General features: G+C 39.9%; 1 non-coding gene across 1 annotated transcript; it reads left to right on the top strand.

Annotated features, from left to right (window-relative positions):
- The first annotated feature begins 2,544 nt into the window (after positions 1 to 2,544).
- Positions 2,545 to 2,653, top strand: LOC144715947 (small nucleolar RNA R71). Its single transcript, XR_013584776.1, has one exon. It is a non-coding gene; the product is annotated as a small nucleolar RNA R71 (small nucleolar RNA).
- Positions 2,654 to 20,750: the final 18,097 nt, after the last annotated feature.

Genomic DNA, 20,750 nt, shown 5'->3' with positions numbered 1-20,750 from the left:
TCTAAGCACTCTCCCACTAGATCGGAGAAGAGTGCATTCATGCATCGTTGGAATGTGGCGGGTGCATTACATAGCCCAAAGGGCATACGCCTAAAGGCATATGTCCCTACTGGACTCGTGAAGGTTGTCTTCTCTTGATCTTCAGGATGAATGTTCACTTGGTTGTATCCTGAATAACCATCAAGAAAACAAAAATATTGCTGCCCCGATAGTTTTTCTAGTATTTGATCCATGAAGGGTAGTGGATAGTGGTCTTTCTTGGTCGCCTTGTTTAATTTCCTATAATCGATGCACACCCTCCATCCAGTGGTTAGCCTCTTCTGCACTTCTTCCCCTTTTTCATTCTGCTCTACAGTCACTCCCGACTTCTTAGGAACCATATGCACCGGGCTTACCCATCTACTATCGGAGATCGCGTAGATGACGCCGGCATTAAGCCACTTTAGAAGTTCCTTTTCGAGGACTTCTCTCATATGAGGATTTAATCTCCTCTGATGTTCTCTACAAGGTCTAGCCTCCTCTTCTAAAAATATTCTGTGCTCACAAATTGAAGATGGGATTCCTTTAATGTCATCGAAAGTCCAACCTATAGCTGATTTATGCTCTTTAAGCACCTTGAGTAGGTTCTCTTCTTGTGTTGGAGTGAGGGATGAAGATATGATCACAGGTAAATTTTTTGTGCTGTCTAAATATGCATATTTCAGGGTAGAGGGAAGTGGTTTAAGTTCTGGATTGGTTTCTACTTCTGTGGAGTCTAGGAGCTCGTCATCTAGCTCTCTACTTTCTATGTGGGATAAGTATTCTATCATTCCTTCTTCTTCTCCCTTATGTTCTGTACAGAAGTTGAGCTCTTCATTGCTCCCTAAGGGGCACTTCATCATTCTAGAAATGTCAATTTGGACTCTCTCTTTCCCTATCCTAAACTCTACAGTCCCTTTTTCCCAGTCCATGATCGTCCTAGCCGTTACTAAAAACGGTCTTCCTAGAATAATAGGAGCTAAACTAAGGCTTCCTGAAATTTTTACGTCGGTCACTATAAAATCTACAGGAATTTCACAATTTTCTACAGTAATGGTGACATCAGTCAATCGTCCTTCAGGTTGCCTAACAGTTCCGTTGGCTAAAAGTAGGTCCATATGGATCTCTTCAAGCTCCCCGAAGCCATATTCCTCATATAATGCCGTCGGAATGATGCTAATGCTTGCTCCCGTGTCTAATAAGACTTTTGAGAAAGTCTTTCCTCCTATGTCACAGGTGATAAAAGGGGCACCAGGATCCCTCTTTTTTATAGGAATGTCATTCAAAATGCTAGACGCATTTTCGGAAAGTTTCACCACCTCCCTATTCTTTCTATTAGTACAAGAATCCTTAAGATATTTCTTAAGCGATGGTGCACACCTAAGCATGTCCTCTACTGTGACTGTCATTGTGGCTTTTCTAAAATTCTCTAATAACCTATTTTCATAATCAAGCACAGGTTTTTTCTTTGTTAGGGCAGTTGGGTAAGGTATGTGCTGCCCACTTGTGGAAGGTAGAGGCTCTTCAATGTAGGGGGGCTCCTCCCCATCTTCCTCCCTTGACTCATTCCTCTTCTTAGAATTCTCTACAGAATTCTGGTAAGGATCCTGAAGTTCCTTTCCATTCCTCAACCTTGAGACTGCCAGAACTTCAGGATCTGATTCACCCATTTCGTCATGGCTAGAATGTTGAATATGATGCAAATTGCATGGATTTATAACTTGTTTTGTAGGAAATTGATGAGACGTGCAAGGGGGGTCTGCAGGTATACCTTGGTGTTCAGAATGTGCAGACCTGAAGCTCTCTAACATCTTCCTCATCTGCTCTTGAGACTCCAGCATTTGCTTCGTTTGAAACTCCATCATCATTTGTATCTTCATCTCCATCTCCGCTCGCAACTTTTGGTTTTGCTTCTCTATCATATCTGAAATGACGGGGGTAAATGAAGAAAAATCAGGTTGGTTCTGAGATGGAACCTGATACTGCTGCTGAGGTCTGGGCTGAAATGACTGTCTTTGTTGGAATGGAGGTTGAGTTGCCGGCTTGCTCCCTTGGTGGAAAGTCTCTCCGTTTTGGAAATTTTGCCGCTTTTGACTTGCCCATGGTTGTTGCGGCTGGTTGAAGGCTTTAACCTCTTCTTCCATGGCTTGGCAAGCTCCGTCTTCATGCTCCCTGCTAAAGCAAAGAGAGCAAATCTTAGCTTTCACTATAGGCGAGTTACCCAAGAAGACGTTCTTCAAGGTGGAGGTGAGCTCCTCCAATTTCTGGTTGGTTTCTTTTAGGTTCGCCTGCAGCTCTCCCTCCTTGGCGTAAACCTGCAGAACTCCTGCTCTTTTTGGCTGCAGGTTTCTCCCATTCTGATTGGCTACAATCTCCTGCAAGTTAGTTTCTGCAACTCTCTCCAAAATATCAAAAACCTCATCCTCGTATGCGGTGTAAAACGTTCCACCCGTAGCGAGATTTACTTTGTTTTTCATAAAATCAGAGAGAGATTCATAAAATATTTGGGCTAGTTGACATTGCTCAATGCCATGGTGAGGACATTTCCTCAACAAATCATTGAATCTCTCCCATGACTCACTAAAGGCTTCTCCGTCATGAGGATGGAAATTGTGAATTTCTCTTCTATAAAAATTCGTTTTGGAGAGAGGGTAAAATTTCTGCAGAAATTTTCCTTGCATCTCTTCCCAAGAATTAAAAGTGATTCCTAGATTACGATACCATGCAAACGCTTTATCTTTAAGAGTTAGAGGAAAATATTTCATTTTTAACATCTCCGTAGATATTCCAGGAACATTTTGAGAAGAGCATCTAATATGAAAATCATCAAGGAATTCTAACGGATTCTGTGCAGGTAATCCGTTAAATTCAGGTAGAGAATTGATCAATGCATTATCGTATCGAAACAAGATACCTTCACCGATGTTCAGATTTACATCGGTTTGTCGTAAGCTTCCGGATGGTGTAGACCTATCCAACATAGTTCTTCTCCTCTCATTCTGCTGATGTATCCCTTCAGCCATATTTCTCTTCTGAATTTCTGGTTCTGTAACTGTAGAATCCGGGGTGGCGTCTCTACTAATTTTTTCTGCAGACTTCTCACCAGCTCCTGAACGTGTTACTACCATAAATCTTCAGCAAAATGTTAGCAGACGATGAGCTGAGGATTTTAAAGTCCTTCAGCTTAAGAGGATAATAAAGAATGACTGTAGATTCAGAAAAACAAAAATTCCTACTGTAATACCGTGCTCCCCGGCAGCGGCGCCAGTTGATAAGCTCAGATTTTATGTGTTTTTTACTGGTTATTTAGCAATTCAGACGTGTGAGGTTCAGAGCTTATGCAACAAATTTATAAACCTCACGGCGTAAGGCGAGTGAGGGTCGATCCAAAGGGAGCAGGAGAAAACAGCAGAAATTTCCTTCTTTATTCAATAGATATGTCACTTATCAATTCAAAATAAATATTAAACTCTGTTAAATGATCCTCAGGAAAATCACAGAATTCCTCTTTAATCCCCAGTTTAATCGAAAGATTTAACTGCTATTGCTCTGATTAAGTTAAATATTTAACTTAATAGAGGCTGTCTGAAGAAGTTCTCTGTGACCTTGCCCTTGGGGCAAAGGATCAAACACCTTGCGTGCAGGTACCTGCGCGCCAAAGGTGTCTGCGTGCAGGTACCTGCGCGCAAGGTGTCTAACGTGCAGCGGCGCTGTCGCGCCGCGGCGTGGCGCGGCGCGGCTGCTGCGCGTGGCTGCTGCGTCGCGGCGTTGCTGCGCTGCGGCGCTGCTGCGTCTTGCGCGGCGTTGCTGCGGCGGCGCTGCTGCGTCGCGCGCTGTTGCGTCTTGGCGTGGCTGCGCGCGCGGCGCCTGCTGCGGCGTGCTGCGCGATGGCGTTGCTGCGCGCGGCGGTGCTGCTGCGCGCAGTGGTTCTGCTATATCAAAGGGATTTTTGGGGAGGTTTGGGGAGGATGATCAGAACAAGAAAGAAACAAAGTTCAACTGAAATCAAGTCTAAAACGAAACAATCCTCAGTTGGAAAACATTGGAAGATCTTGTGACTCTTCCAACCCAACCAAAATTGTCTGAGAAGAGAGGGATTACAGGGCTGAAGCTTGAGATTTCCCCACGTCGGGTGTCACGTCCTTGCGGCAAGGCATGGTTCTTCAATCCAAGCTATCTTCAGTCTGTTCTTCCTCTCCAACTCCAAAAGCTCATCAGCTCCTGGAGGGTGCAGAAATCCTCTTCTCCAAGCCCTAGTTTCCTTAGAGAAAATTCTGAACAACCCAAACTCCTCTCTCAAGAGAGTATTTATAGGTTTTCTCTTAAGTCATGCCCAGGGGCATTTTCGTGATTTTTGCCACTTCGAATTTTTGCCCACTTCTCTTGATCCTCCTCTCTTCCTTGATCTTCTTAACCTGTTTCTGAATGTTCACTAGCCATAAAATGTTAAATATATTCCACTTGATTCAAAGAATCAAGTGGGGTTAGTGATTTCATCAAACAATACATATGCATGAACTTAGCATGAATTCACAAGATAATTGTAATGAATTTAAACTTAAGAACTTGATTATTTGATGACATATTTTAGAGTCATCAATGTTAGAAGCCGTTGCTTTGACCGCATCAGGACCAGGGATGTCCCCAACCACTTGCGTCCTGTAGAACCATAATCTTCGGAATGACTTCTTCCTCACAAGTTGCCAAGGAAGATTGTTGTCATAGATGAACCTGACGAACTCCTCCTTCATACGCTCCACGTTGATGCCGTGTAAGTACAACTTGTGGGACAGTAATTTGTACTGGGTTATCCTTCTCTGATTCGTCCGGACGCCCTTGAGTTCATCGTAAAATTTACGGTGTACTTTCTCTATATGTCTCCAGAATACATTTGTGCTCTTATCTTTATTCCGCATGATGATGACCTTATGGGTGGGGTTCTGCGCTTGACAAAGTGTACATTGGTACTCGTTCAGGCCAACTTCAACAAATCAATCTAAAACTTTAGACCGATTGCATCTTACGCTTCGAGATGACACATTATCATCCACCTCTACGGCATAGCACTCTGCTTTGTCGATATCTCTTTCAAAATGTGGACTCCATATCTCTTTCAAAATTATTCACAATATGCAGTCATTCGTACGAAGTGTGTGACGAGAAATTTGAACGCCGTACTAGAGTTACACTCAAATATAATAAAACTAATGGAGATAGTTGTTTACAACACTCGATGTTCATAAGGAAAACAAATACAAAGAAAAACCTTCGAAGATGACCATTGATATTAATCTCAAAACTTGGACTCATTGACTAATAATATATCGACAGATCAATAACCATACTGGCAGACTCAAACACGGCAATCACATAACACGTGCGACAGAATGATATATACACAACTAAAAGTTTGTTATATACGATTCGTAGAGTACGAACAATAGATATATATGTGACAAGTTGATATATACGTACCTCTTTGGGTCATCGGAAAATAAACCTGCAGTCCAGAAGCCCCGAAAAAGACGTGTACAAATTATTTGAACAATACATGAAAGCGGCAAAATTAAATTATATTGGGGCCTACTAAATATAAAATTAATTTTCTATTGAAATAATCCAGGCATGATTAAAGAAAATATTACTCATATACTTTAGTACCTTGGGCTACATGATATGGAACCAGAATTGTTTTGGTAAACACTGAGTGGCAGGCGGAGAATACGACAACTCATTCAACAACTCATTTAATCAAGCAATACAGATAGATAGTTATACAGAGAGTTAGAGAGGTAGATAGATAAACAGTGAGATAGATAGACACATAGTTAGACATTGAAATAGATAGATAGATGGATAGATGGATAGATAGATAGATGGACAGTGAAATAGATAGGTCGACAGTGAGATAGAGATTGAGACAGTGACAACCCTCTTATTCATTAAATCAAAGCACTACCCAAAACCTATCTTGTGGGTGATTGGAATGGAGATTGAGGTTGATAGATAGATAGATAGTGAGATAAATAGATCAACATTGAGATAGGTAGGTAGACATTGAGATGGATAGATCGACAGTGAGTTAGATAGGTAGACAGATAGATAGTTAGATAGGGAGAGAGAGAGAGAGTTCCATTGTGGAAAAATAGATAGTTAGATAGATAGATACAGCGAGATAAATATGCAGACAGATTACAGAAATATAGAGAGATAGAGCATTTTCCAGCATTCAAAATTAGCATAGGCTTGGCAAATTTTACTATGATATTAACATAGTAAATTTTGTAACATTGATCTAGATAGATAAACATTGAGGTAGATAGATAGATAGACAGTGAGATAGATAGAAAGATAGGCAGTGAGATAGAAACATAGACAGTGATATAGATAGAAAGATAGGCAGTGAGATAGATATATAGACATTGAGATAGATTGATCGAGAGTGACAAAGATTGATCAAGAGTGAGATAGATAAGTAGACATTGAGATAAATAGATAGATGGCAGTGAGATAGATATGTAGACATTGAGATAGATAGATAGATAGGCAGTGAGATAGATATGTAGACATTGAGATAGATACATAGATAGGCAGTGAGATAGATAGGTAGACATTGAGATAGATAGATAGGTAGTGAGATAGATAGGTAGATATTGAGATAGATTGATCGAGAGTGAGATAGATAGGTAGACATTGAGATAGTTTGATCGACAGAGAGATGGATAGATAGACAGTGAGATAGATAGGTACATAGTAAGATAGATAGATCGACAGTGAGATGGATACATAGACAGTAAGATAAACAGACCAACAGTGAGATAGACAGATCGACAGTGAGATAGTGAGATAGAAAACATCAACTGATGGATAGATAGGCACATACCTCACCGTTGGGGAAGCGCTCTTCGATGATGCAAATGGGCGCGGAGGGCCACCGACCTGGTTGATGTGGGGCGGGAAGGTCTTCTTCTTTCGTTTTCGAAGGACACAACTAGGGTGCGCCTGGTTCTTTCAAAAGGGAGCAGGAAATAAAGTTTTTTTTAATACATAATTTTTGTTCGGGATGAGGTATGGGACAGTTTTTGCCCTGGAGGGGATGAAAAACTGTCTGGGAAATATTGGACGGGATGGTTTTTTACACACCGGACAAAAAACTGTCCCGTCCTTCGTCCTGGGGAAAACTCTGGATGTCAGACGAGATGAAATTGATCCCGTCCCGTCCATCGTCCCGGTCCGGGATGATCTGGATCTATACTTACAATTACACTTAAGTCAAGAATAAAGAAACTAGAGACGTCTCCTCCACAGCACCACAGAGCTCCTAACGTCCTCCCTCCTTGTCCTGACCCAACCTAATCATCTCAGCCTCGATGACCACCTACCTGCAATAATACAAGGCCCAATCTCTCCTAGTTGACCCTCGGTCAACACATTAACTTCTTAGGTTCACCAAGTTCAGTCCAAATATATTTCCTAACTAAATCAATAAAAAACTAGACTATCAACTTCAGAGTAGCAGAATGATAAGCCACTTACTATCAAGTTCAGGTTGATATTATCTAATGTAATATATATATATCAAATACATAATCTTAATAATCAATTTCAATCAAATCAGAATCAAAGAATGAAATCTGTAGGAAATTCAGATTCAATTCAATGCTACAAGTCAAAGCCAATAGGATCAGAGTGGTCAAATAAAATCTAATAACAATCTGGATTTACTTCAGTTGTCTTAATCATATTCAATCAGTTCTGAATGGTCAATAGTAAGTGATCAATTCAAAATCAAGTCAATTTTACTGATTGATTAAATTTAGACCACGATGTGATAAAATAAAACTAGATATACTGGATGTGATCAGTTATGATTAAATCAATGATAACATCAAATAGGAACAATTGAAATCAATCATTAGAATCAAATATGATCAATGATCAATTGAAATCTATCGTCCATTTCAAGTAGAATTTAAAGAAATTGCAATTTATATACTAAATAAAGCAACTAGAAAATAAAAATGCACGTTCTTATCCTAGAAATCAGAAATTTATCCCACTATATATATTAATTTAAACAAGTTATTAAACAAAAGAAAATCACCAAATAAGAGAGTAAAATTCCTAACGGCAACTGTTCCCTGGCAATGGCGCCTATTGATAGACTGAAATTTGGGGTTAAAATTACGTCAATAAGAGTTTGAGTTTAATCAATAAAACTTATAGAGCTACACTCGTAAATGATATAATTAGCTAGTGACAAGGAAGAGTTGTCTCCACAGGGTACATATGTTAGGGAAAATATGACCTGTATTGGGTGAAGAGAAGATGACAAGAGTTATGCATACATGACTAAATGTGTGATGAGAGTGACCAATAAGATGAGAGATGGATGATAGTGGGAAGCAAGATGGGATTGTAACAATGGCGTGGTAGTTGAAGGATACGGTGAATGATATAATGATAGAGACATGAGGCATTGAGTGGAGTATAGAGATTGATGTCGGACGTCGTTGGCTCAGTACCGATAATAGATGTTGGTATCGAACGTCGACGGTGTCATCGTCCGATGGATAAACCCTAAATGGGTTGATGTAACTATGATGCAATGCGTGAGACGTCCTACGTGTTGTACGTGCAGGCTCTGACTCGAGAGAGACGCCGAGCTCCGAGGTTGGACGGGTCTGATGGGGGACCATCGCGACGACGCCAACACCGCCACTGGACGCGCTAGAACTCTTTGAGCCGCTCGCGCTGACGTACGCGACCCTGGGTTCAAGTATTCAACATGATATCTTGTAAGTCTTCTTTATCATTTGCCTAATTATAATAAACAATCGGATCGGGTCATATGTTGGACCGAGTCCATTCTTTCACGTTTCGTTCTTTTCTTGAATTACGTGTAAAGAGGAGGGCCACGTCACGCGACGGACCCCTCCCCTATGGCTGGCCTCTTGGCACCCTTCCTCCCTATATAAGGGGAAGGCATGCCCAAGGGCAAATGGAGAGAATTTTGAAAAGAACCTTGTCTCGCTCATTTTCTTTCATAGTCAAAATTAGCAAGTTTTTTTTATGTCTTCTTCTTCCTCCTCCTGCTGCCTTCTAGCTTGGAGAGCCTATTCACCTTCCGCCAGCCACACTTGGTCTCGAGCCTGCATCCCCGCCAGCCAGGGTCGCCGTCGCCCACCTCTGGACTGCCCGCCAACGCTTGGTGGCTTCCTGGTCGCGCTTCGTGCCCCCACTCCCCGGTGGTGTCGCCTGAGCAGGACCGTCGCCCGCGGGATCCACCACCCCGGCCGATCCCGTCTGCTCGGCCGTCTGGGTTTTGTCCTCTGGCTCCGCGGTTAGACAGTGCAATAACAGCCAGACTGACCCCCTCCGGGACGTCCCTTCCATCGCCCAACACCGCAGGCGCCCGCCCTTCGCGCGCCCCCGCGCGCGCGCACCACGGCCTCTGCTGCCCGTCACACACGGGCGCCCACGCGTCGTGCGCCCTCGACGGCGCGCCCGCGCGCATTCCCACGGCTGCCTTCTATCGTACCCCTCATCTGTGCCCTGCGAGCTTGTGACTGGCTCCCCTTCGCCGCGCCCAAGCCTTCCACCACGGACGGCCAACGCAGCTACTAGTCTCGCCGCGCTCTGCTCGTCACCTCCTGGGCTGCCCATCACCATGAATTCGGAGCAATAACTCCAGGTTCCAATTCGATTTCCCCTTTACAAATCTCAGTATTATTATTTTCTTCAGTATCGTCGTCCCCTATCGTATTCTTCTGCGGCCTATTACTGATTAAATCTGAATAGGTTAGCCACCACTATCGAGAGATAGGGTTTTTCTTGTGATTGACGAATTGATCGCCGTCTTGTGGGAAGAACTCCCTCGGGCTGTAGAACGCCCCTCTCGTCATGCTCGGTCGTGTAGATTCGGCGGGTCACATGGAGTCTACCCTGACCTGTTCCTCTCCCCGAATTTACTACGTCGTTGCCCCTTTCTTGGACCATCCTTATAGCTCGTGAGAGTTCTTAAAACCACATTCACTAGCATCATCTAAAACATCTATCGGCATAACTGTGACGTAATATGTGCCAACGATCTCGGCCGCTAACGTATTACATCAGGGTCGCTGGGTGATGGCGGTTGTGGCCTCTCGAACCTCGTCGGAGTGACAACGGCGTCTACGGCCAATGGAATCAATCCGTAGGGCTCTCACGTAATGGATGGACTCGTCTGTACCGGTAAGATGCTCAAAGTGGTCGTAGTTCTGTCAATTATTCCTCTCTCACCTACCTAGTCCGAGCGCGGTAGAGTCAAGATGAAAATTTACTACAAGCGGTAATTAAACAAGCGATGGGAGAGGACGACGTACCTTGTCAGCGCGTGGTTCGTCGTGTAGGATTGTCAACGGTCGGTGGCAGTCGGAGCGGGTGTGGCGGAGAGGCATCGGAGAGTTAACGGCGGCTCGACTGGCGATCGGTGTAGGAGCATACTGGTGGAGTTTGGGGGCGGGGAACTCAAATCGCACGGTGTGCAGGGAAGAGATATCACGGTCGATGGCAGAGCTCAATGGCACAACTGGCAGGTGGTTGGCCTGAGCGAAGTGGGGGTCGGCACACCTTGGGCAAGTCGCCACCAAAGGCTGACCCCTAGCAACTCACGAAGGAAGGGCAGTGGCAGCAGATCCACCCCGTCATTCGCAGGTGGGCAATCGACGTCGTGCGCAGATCTCCTAGAAGAGCACGAGCAGCTAGCGGTCCGGGGGTAAGGTGATGGTGTGAGAAGTCCACAAATCAGACGACGACCATGGCGTAGGCCTGGGTGTCATCACGAGAGCACCACAACGTCGGGTAGAATCCCAACGGTTGGTGGGCTGTCAGATTCCTTTTGTGGCCGGGGGGGGAGGAAGAACATCCAAGGCTAGAAGAAGGGGTTTGGGAGAGGGAACACACAGTTAGCAATTCCTGCCGCTCTCACCAGGTGCAAGATGTTCTTCTTGCGCCAGAGATTGTGCCCTCCTTCCTCCTCCTGATCCCAAAATTCTCCGGATCCGATTGTTCCTCGTCCCTTCTTCTCGTTCTCTCTATCGAAGGGGGAGACCTGTCTTCTTCAAAAATTCAACTCAATAAAGAAAACATGTCTACCAATTAAGGGCGCCCCCTCTTCCCTTATAAAGGGGAGGGTCAAACGGGCCCTCTTAATGGGTCAACAAAGCAGAAATAAAAGGGGATTGGGGTCCATTAGGGGGGCCTTATATAATGGTGCCCCCTCATTACAAAATAAGGGGAAAATTAAAATATAAAAAGAAGAGAAGGACAAAGGGGAGTGTGGGAGGGGGAGCCCAAATTGCTAAGGACCCCCTCCCACCTGTCGACAAAGACGCATGGCGTTGACGGGACGTGTCGCCGTGCGACAAAAACAGAACAATGAGACAGGAAGACACAAAACATGACAAAAGAAATGATGAAAATGAAAATAGGATATTTGAGCACTTTCACCCGGTCTTCGATGATGTTGGTGGGCGGTGCAGACGATGTCATCGATGAACCTTGATGGCGTGTGCCGTCAGAGATAGAAATATTGGCTTAAATGGGAAAGATAAAGGTAGGTGATGAGATTGCGTCGGAGGAGACTAGAAATGGATGAGGGTGGATGAGAATGGATGATGACATAGTGGTGAAATGATGGTAATGGATGAAGGTGATAGATGATGAAAATGGCTAAACTAATTTAATGTGTTGGAGATGATGAAATGTAAGGCAAAAGGCTAATCTTAGATCCCATTATTCTGCGAGGATCACGGCAATTCCTGACGCGGATGGACCTCCCCAATTTTCTGTTGAACCTCCCCACGCCCTAGAGGCACCAAGGAGCACTTATGGACCTTCAAAACGTCACTTTCGTTGAACATGGCTCTTTAGGAGGAAGTCATATTAAATATGTTTTTAACCAAGCTCAGGTTCTCATTTTATAGATCCAACATATGGTTAGATAGAGGAAAAATAGAAAAACCTGTACTTAAAATTTCAGCTCAATCTGGGTTTTGGATTGTCGGATGTCAAGCCTGGAAGTTGGATAATTTCTAGTCGTCAATTTAATTCAAATATTTCTCTCATCTCATCTTTGGCAGCATCGTCACATCATTTGGTCAGGGTTCTGTCCTGTCTGGGCATTAAATGTGATGATTGGCTGAGATTCCTCTGTCTCATCCACTATCACGGCTCTCACCGCCCCACGTGTCGCACTGGGAAAAGACAAAAAATGAATAATAATCTATATAAATATATTATAAAATACTATCTAGCAACTGATGTGGTGGTGCCACTAAGTGAAATTATGGCATCACTAACTGTGATGCCATAAATGCTTTGCTAAATGATTTCTCGACATCAATCATTAAATGAGTTAATGATTGGATGTCACCAACTATTATCTCATGTGAAAATTCATCCCGATTCGACGAATCGAACAGCGACACATGGAGTCCTAACATTAAGGCACTAAAATATATTCGAATATCCATAATTAATAAAATGAAGGCCCAAAAGAATATAAATAAGTATATATTTCGACTTAGAAAAATCATACCTTCCGAATTTAATGTCAATTAACCCCAAAAAATCATTTTCTAACCCAGAAAATTATAATCTTTCAGAATTTTCTGCTAGAAAAATCTTGAGAAATGTATAGAAATGCAGAAAATTCAGAATATCATTCTAAAAAATGAAGTTAACCATTTGAAGCTTGATATTATGCATATATAATTAATTTAGTGCAAATAAACATGTAAAAATGCATGCTACCATGAGGCCAAGTGCTGAGTGAATAACAACGCAGGCGGCTGATGGGGCAGTTGATAGAGTGCTGACGGGGTGTGCATACGGGTATACCAGAATGTTGGTTCCATAGCTGCAATTTAATCACAGATGTCAACCCATCATAAGGGAGATCGGATTGGGGGGGGGGGTAGTTTCATCCTTCTGCACCCCCCGGTCGTCGTCATCAGTTGATCAGTGGAGGCTGGAAATAAGGGGACCATAGATTGATCCAACAGCTCCTAGTGAGCCGTTGGATCAAATCTGATTCCTTGGAAGGTTGAGAGAGCCTCTCTCAACCCTGTAAAGTGAGATTTTGAATGCTAAAAAATAATCTCTCATCGCAGAAAGGAAGGATGATGTTGGAGGTCCCTTTTTGAGATTCCAGAGCTGGACAGGGTTATGACAGCTCCATCTTGGCGCAAAGAGCTCAGGGAGGCTTCAGAAAAAAAGCTAGGGAGGCTCAGATCTCCACCAACATGGACAAGGACGAGCAAGAATGCAAATCAAAGTTCGCTGGTGATGATTGACGCCTTAAATCTTGGTCGCTTGTATCAAGGTGAATCCAGTACTCTCTTTGCTCGATTTGGTTGATACTCAGTAGCAGAACACTATTGATTCAATTGAAGTTAATTCAATAACTTATCAAGTTTGATTTGGTTAATCATCGATTTATCTGCGTTCATATTGATTTTACCTGATGAAAAGTATTACCAATACTCACATTTCTCATAATTTTATTTTATTAGAAATCCTTAAAAAATATTTCTGAAATATATTTCCTATATAAACCTTATTACTGTCTACCTAAGATATTTCTACCTAAGATAATGAATAATATAAAAATCATAATTACTATTTCTACCCTTTTCTCCCTTTATCTCTATCTATTTAATTCTTTTGCTCTTTTCTGAATGAAATTACCCCTCTCATTTCTCTCTTCTCTTATTATTTTCTTTTCCCCAAGTTATTCTAAAATGCGACAATAATTTAGTCTCTCTACCTATTTAGTTAACTAAAATATGTCAGTTATTCTTCTTCTTTATCTACTTAAATCTCTTACTAATTAAATAAGCCCTATACCTCAACTTGTCTTCTCGATCTTTAAACTCTAAGCATACATTGACATCTTTTCATCTACTCCAATCCATCGCTCAACTCATAATATCCACTTTCTCTTACCGTTATAATACTTCTTCTCTCCTTCATTCTTCCTACATCTTATTAAACTAAATACTTCTATCAACTAAATACTTACTTATTATTATCATAACACCTTATTCACTAAATAACTAAAATCTTCATATACATTATAATTATTTCCTATTAATACTTTTCAGTATTTAATCTACCTTACTAATTGTCAGTATTTAACCTACATTAACATCACCTATGACTATTATAAATAATATCTGATATTCTCTCTCTCTCATATCTAGACTCTTGTCCATTTAATATTTCCTCCCCTTATTAACTACCTATCATTTACTATATCCACTGTCCTTATCATCATTATTACTTATTCTCAACTATAATTAGATTATTAAATTCACCTCTAAAGACCAGTCCCTGTGGAGATGACCTCAATTCTATATACATTTGAGTTAGTTTTCTGTTTTATCAAATTTCTTTGATTAGGAAAATTAAAATTACAAAAACATTAAACTTAAATACACAATTCGCCCCCATCATTTAACTTCCATACAGACTTCATGTTAGATTCCTAAAAATTAGAATCCGTTAATGACACATTCTCTCAAATATTCCTCGATCGACCTTTCTCCCCCTACCATGTTTCCACACATTTTCCAATCTTAAATTTTCATTATTTGAATTTAATATGTAGAATCTGTAATGTCAATACACGTCCCACTTTCACTTTACACTTATTAAAAAGTTCATTTTATAGATTTTTTATTGCTAACATGTCTAATGTGACTATCACATTTATTCCAAATAAAATTGATGTTTTTTCATACGTCCATGTGTCCATGATGATTAAAAATATAATTCTCTGCAAATTGATTAACTAATGTTATCGTGAAATTCAATGACATAAGTAATTTTTTTGCAATTATTAGGTCTTCGGTTTATCAGTTTCAGCTTTAGATTGGTTGCAATTCATAAATTATTTGTATTTTCACAAGTTAAGACTTAAAAAAACTGAAAAGAGAATAAAACTTCATTAAAAATGATGATATTATCTAGTACTTGACGCATTATCAATTTTGACATCAATTAAATTTTATGTGTGATGTATTTACCATGTATCAGGCTAGGTTATGAATTAATATTCACAAAAATGTTTTTATCATATAAATCAACCAATTAAATAAGCCAAACATGCAAATTATTCATTCAATGATCGATTGAACTTAATGGATATGTTGAATCACTGATGAGGTAAATTTTAGGTGTTTTAACTTATTCTTGAAAATTCTGTTAACCGATAATTTTTATATAAGACTTTGCATCTCAAAATTGTGATTAAGTATGTATGGTAAAGGTTTGTATTCATAGAGAATACAGAGTAGGGAATTAGGAATTTTTTAAATGGATATTGGGTTGATGATAAAGGTTATCTTCTAAGATAATATAGAGAGATAAATATGATGGTGAGATGAGAAGGTAAAAAATAATAATTAATATTATGAATATATGTTAAAATATAAGAAATATATAGATATTAAACAGATGGGAAATGGATATGGATTAAGAACTTTGTACATGGAAAAAGTGGGAATGGTGAATGATGAGAAATGGGGATGATAAAGGGTGCAATGGATGTGGATGGATGGACGAGTGGATATGGATGGGTTCTGAGAAAAATGTGACAACATAAGTGCAAGTAACATACCTTATATCCTTATGTTCTGATGGGAGCAAAGTGATTTTCTATTTCAAAATACCCCCTCCACTTTTATTAAGTCTTTCCACTTAAATAAAAATTGCATTAATAAGCTTAATGTATATAAAGATCCCCTTTTCACTATGACAGCCAAAGTAAGACAAAATGAATGTTTATTTTTATATGGATAAGGGGTCTATCTAAAGATCATGGTATTGATGGATAGAGGCTAGAGAGCAGAGACAAAGCTGCCTCCATAATTCCAGCCCAAAAATTTTAGTATCTTTAAATATCCTTTAATAAAGTTGGATCATTCTGTGTTGGTGATTTTGTTTCCTCCACATGTCAGGTCACCAACATTTAAAAACTCCTAATTATCTGAAAAGTGTGATAATTTTCTACTTTTGACTGCTCTTATTCCACCAAGTGCCAACACATGTCCCAACCTTTAAGCTGTATTAATGCTAATTTTCATTGGCAGATTTTGTGACGGGTGACACGTCCTTGTTTTATTGTCACATTTATTTTAATTCAAATGACTTGATACTGTGCTGCATATATGCATCCACTTAATCCATCCCAATCACATGGCAAATGTCCATTTGCAATTAAAATGAATCAATTCTTAAATGATTACTTGATTATGACATGACGAATATTGGTGTCATGGCAACACTTATAGAAATGATTCAAAATGCCAATGAATGGCTGTAACTGTAGATTTCTTGTGACCACTGATTGATTATAATACAAATTAGTCATATTGTAACACGTCGAATAATCAAAATAAATCTAGCAAAGATGATAAAAAATCTTAATAATTTAATATTTATATTCATACTAAACTATAAAAATAATACCTATGTGACTATGATGTCTGTAAAAATCTGTCAAAATGCCCAAAATACATAAAAATAGAATTATTATTCTAAAAATAAATTTTATCAATTTTTTCCTCTTAACACACATTTAAATAAGCATGTAAAACTAATTAACATCTAGGGGGTCAAGTTACACTTGAATATAAGGTGTTAATGAGTTTGTCAAATCTTTCATTGAAATTGTGTGTCATTGGTTACCATTGGAAATGCATCTGGTCATGGTCAACCATCAAAGCCTGATTCATCATCCTAGTCATGACTAATACAATAACCTTATTTATGCTCATCTTCCTTATTGCATCATCTTCCTTATTTATGCTCTTCTACAAATTGTGGAAAATCCCATATTGACCATACAAGAACATTGTAAACTTTTTTCTGCATCAGAGATGATTGCAAAAATATTATGATTCAGTACGAATTTTTGTTATTTTTTTATTTTATTTACTTGCTTTTACATTGTATCATTTGGCAATGCCTCATACCCTTGTACAAAGGCATATTTTGTTCTCAATCTACTATGCCTCAAACCCTAGGATGTTTGGGGGTATATCCTTTATTTACTGGCTTTTACGTTCTCACTCAACGATGCCTATAATATTTATTTCATAGTTGTAATTTTTTTTAGATAAAAAATTAAAAATAACAAAAATGAAAAAATGAAAAATCAAAAAATCAAAAAATCAAAAAATAATAAAAATAAAATTTGTATAGGCATAAAAAATATTGAAAAACCTTCCGTTACCCAGTGAAAATATAAGAAACACTTCGCCCCTTTTGCTCATTGGTTCGCCTCTTGCTCCTAAAGTGGCGCTGTCGCACCAAATGAAACTTCAGAACCATTAGTGATGGCTCTTGAACAGGAACAATAGAAATGTAATGGGATTGGATAAGCTACCTCCACTGGAGACCTTTGGTCCCCTGTTTTTCGAGATAGGTTCTGCAATCACGAAGTTAAGTAAGTTTGGAAGTCAAAGTTTCAATTCAGGAATTCACTTTACTTAACACTTCGCGTTACCTTGGGAGGGTTGTTTTGTTGACGCTTTCCTTGAATGAAGAAGAACAGGGATAGCAGGAGGGCATGTATATCTTCTATTTCGCCGCTTTGATTACTCCGTACATACTTCATGGTCTTAGATTTTGCTTCTACACGAAAATGAAGACCCTCGAAAACATTAGACATGGAAGAAGGGGGAGAAATTCAAGTCTAAGCGCCACATGGCACGAAAAGGAAATCCTATTTTGGTAAGACTTGGTCTAATTGCAGTTCAGATCCAAGTCGGTTCAGTGAGGGCAGCCACGAAAGTCATCGAATGGGTTTGTCTTTTCCTGTGCTGATTAAATAAAGTAGGAATCTGGGACAAAAATGTCTTTTTCTAACGCTAGAAGACCACAGGAAGACACCCGGGACAAGAGCATGAAATAAATACACCTATGAAAGAAATATTATAGGCATCAATGAGTGAGAATGTAAAAGCCAGTAAAGAAAGGATATACCCCCAGATGTCCTAGGGTGTGAGGCATAACAGATTGAGAACGAAATATGCCTCTGTACAAGGGTGTGAGGCATAGCCGAATGATAAAACGTAAAACCAAATAAATAAAATAAAAAATTAAAGCTGACACTTTCCCTTAACATTATCTTGGTGGTTCAAAATTCCAATTCTGATAAATCAGAACATGCAAGAAAGAACATGCAAGAAATGATGCGGTTGTGAAGAGTATAGAGGCACGAGTTTATGAGCAGGTGCGAAGAGGAGAGGACACTCTATATAAGATTACTTCGTAACCTTACTTAAGAGCTTGGCACTCCAACTACTAATCCTCGAACCAAATCTTAAATTTGAAATAGCAGGAGTGCCATGTCCATAAAAAGTTCCTTTTTTCACACTGTTTAGACCTAGTGCATTAGCATGATGTCCTCCCTTGAGAAGCTCCACGACTAAGAAGGAAGCCACTCTTGCTTTTATTGATTCTTTGACCAGGTTCTGCAAGAAATTCCTGGAAATCCATGAGTGAAGAGACTCCAAGCTGCCTATTTAAAATATTATTTTATCAGTGGCAAAGAGTAGATGTGATATCGTTTCCTCTTGGTCGATAAACCAGCATTCTGCTGAACGTGAGACCCCTGCCATCCTTTGTAATAATAAAGAGGTTTTATGTTTTAACATAAGAAAAGGAAAGTTCTGCAAGAATTGACCCACGAGAAGAGTGAAAGAACCCATGGGTATTGTATTATAGATTAGGCAAAGCGCTTTCTTTTAAAGAAGCATCTGATTCCATATTTCTTTCATTAGTTAACCCCCGTTTTCTAAAAAGGATTTAAGTATTACAGGATCTATATTACTTTTAATGGTTTTCTCATATTGAGAAATTCTTTCAAGTGGCATTCGATCACAGAAGCCCTTGACAGCAGCATAAATAACTATAATTTATTTTGCAATTGGAAGTGGTGATTATTGTGGTTTTTTGGGCACTTATGTAAACCTTGCACCTCTATTTGATAACGCCTGAGTAACATCATCAAGGTCTGACCCAAATTGAGTGAAGGCGGATACTTCAAGATATTGTGCCAATTCCAGTTTTGAACTTCCGCAGACTTGTTTCATGGCTTTCAACGAAGCGGCAGACCCGACGGGACTGATAGAAAAGAATATGTTAATAGCTGGTCTAATTCTGTGATAAAAGAGCTCTATTTCAAAACATATTTGTCCATCTGTTATGGATATCACATTGGTGGGGATATACGATACGTGTCCAGCTTGTGTTTCAATGACTGGTAAAGTGGTCAAGCTACCTGCACCTGTCTGGTCCGATCGTTTAGCGGCTATTTCTAAGAGACGGAAAGTAAATAGAAAACATCCCCTCTGAAAGCCTCACGGCCTGGTGGTTGGCGTAACAATAATGACATCTGTCAATATGCTACTGCCTATTTACTAAGATCATCATATATTATTAATGTGTGCATTCCATTATCGCGGAAATATTCCCCCATGGCACACCCAGAATATGGGGCCAGAAATTGCGAAGGAGCTGGATCTGAAGCAGTGGCTGCTACAAAAATGGAATATTTTAAAGCATTTGCTTTGGACAGAATTTGCACTAATTGTGCAACAGTCGAGCGTTTCTGTCCAATCGCTACATAAACACAATACAAAGTGTCATTTTCAGAGCTTGAGTTCATTTGCTTTTGGTTTAATATAGTATTGATAGCAATAGCTATTTTTCCAGTTTCTCTATCCCGATTATAAGTTCTCGTTGACCACGGCCAATAGGAACCAGACCATCCTTTGCTTTTAACCCTGTTTGCATAGTTTCATGCATATATTTACGTTCAATAATCCCTGGGGCTTTCACTTTGACATGTCTCCGTTTGTGATCGCTTAGAGCCCCTTTTCCATCAATAGGTACTCCCAACGCGTTGACCACACAGCCTAACATGGTCTTTCCCACAGGGACATCCACAATAGATCCAATGCGCTTGACGAGATCTCCTTCTTTAATAGTAGTATCACTACCAAAGACAACAATACCTACATTCTCATTCTCAAGATTTAACGCTATTCCTTTCACACCACTGGAAAATTCCACCATTTCCTTAGCTTGAATCTTGTTCAATCCATAGACACATGCAATCCCATCTCCAACTGAGACCACTTGACAGATCTCATCCACTTGAAAATGAGTGTAAAAGTTAGTTATTCTTCTTTCTAATAGAGTAGTTAGTCCCTTGGGAGACCATTCCATATTATAATAGTCTTAAGAAAGCCCTAAAAAGATGATAGGGTTAATAGAAATTCCTCTTATGAAAATACACCTAAATAATACTAATTAAAAGTTGAAACTTGCCCTTGTAAAAATAAAGGTTTTGCTTGACCCCGAGTAAACTAGCTCGACATAACATTTCCAAAAAAGAAAGGCCTCACACCCAAGGACTGAGGTCTTTCTTGTTTGGAAGCGCTACCTCGAGCTCGTTTACTCGGGGTTAAGTAAAACCCTTATTTTTACAAGGGCAAGTTTCTTATGAAAATACACCTAAATAATACTATTTTTATATAATTTTTCAAGATACATGTTTAAAGATAAGTAATCAGCATAATAGGACCTCATCATAATTCACTCAACCATTACACTCATCCATGGGCTGCACTATGAGCATCACACCGGAATCATAGTAAATATGATACATATTAATT

Source organism: Wolffia australiana, chromosome 19 (genome assembly GCF_029677425.1).
Source record: "Wolffia australiana isolate 7733 chromosome 19, ASM2967742v1".
Classification (NCBI taxonomy): Eukaryota; Viridiplantae; Streptophyta; class Magnoliopsida; order Alismatales; family Araceae; genus Wolffia; species Wolffia australiana.
This window is presented reverse-complemented; position numbering and strand designations above follow the sequence as displayed.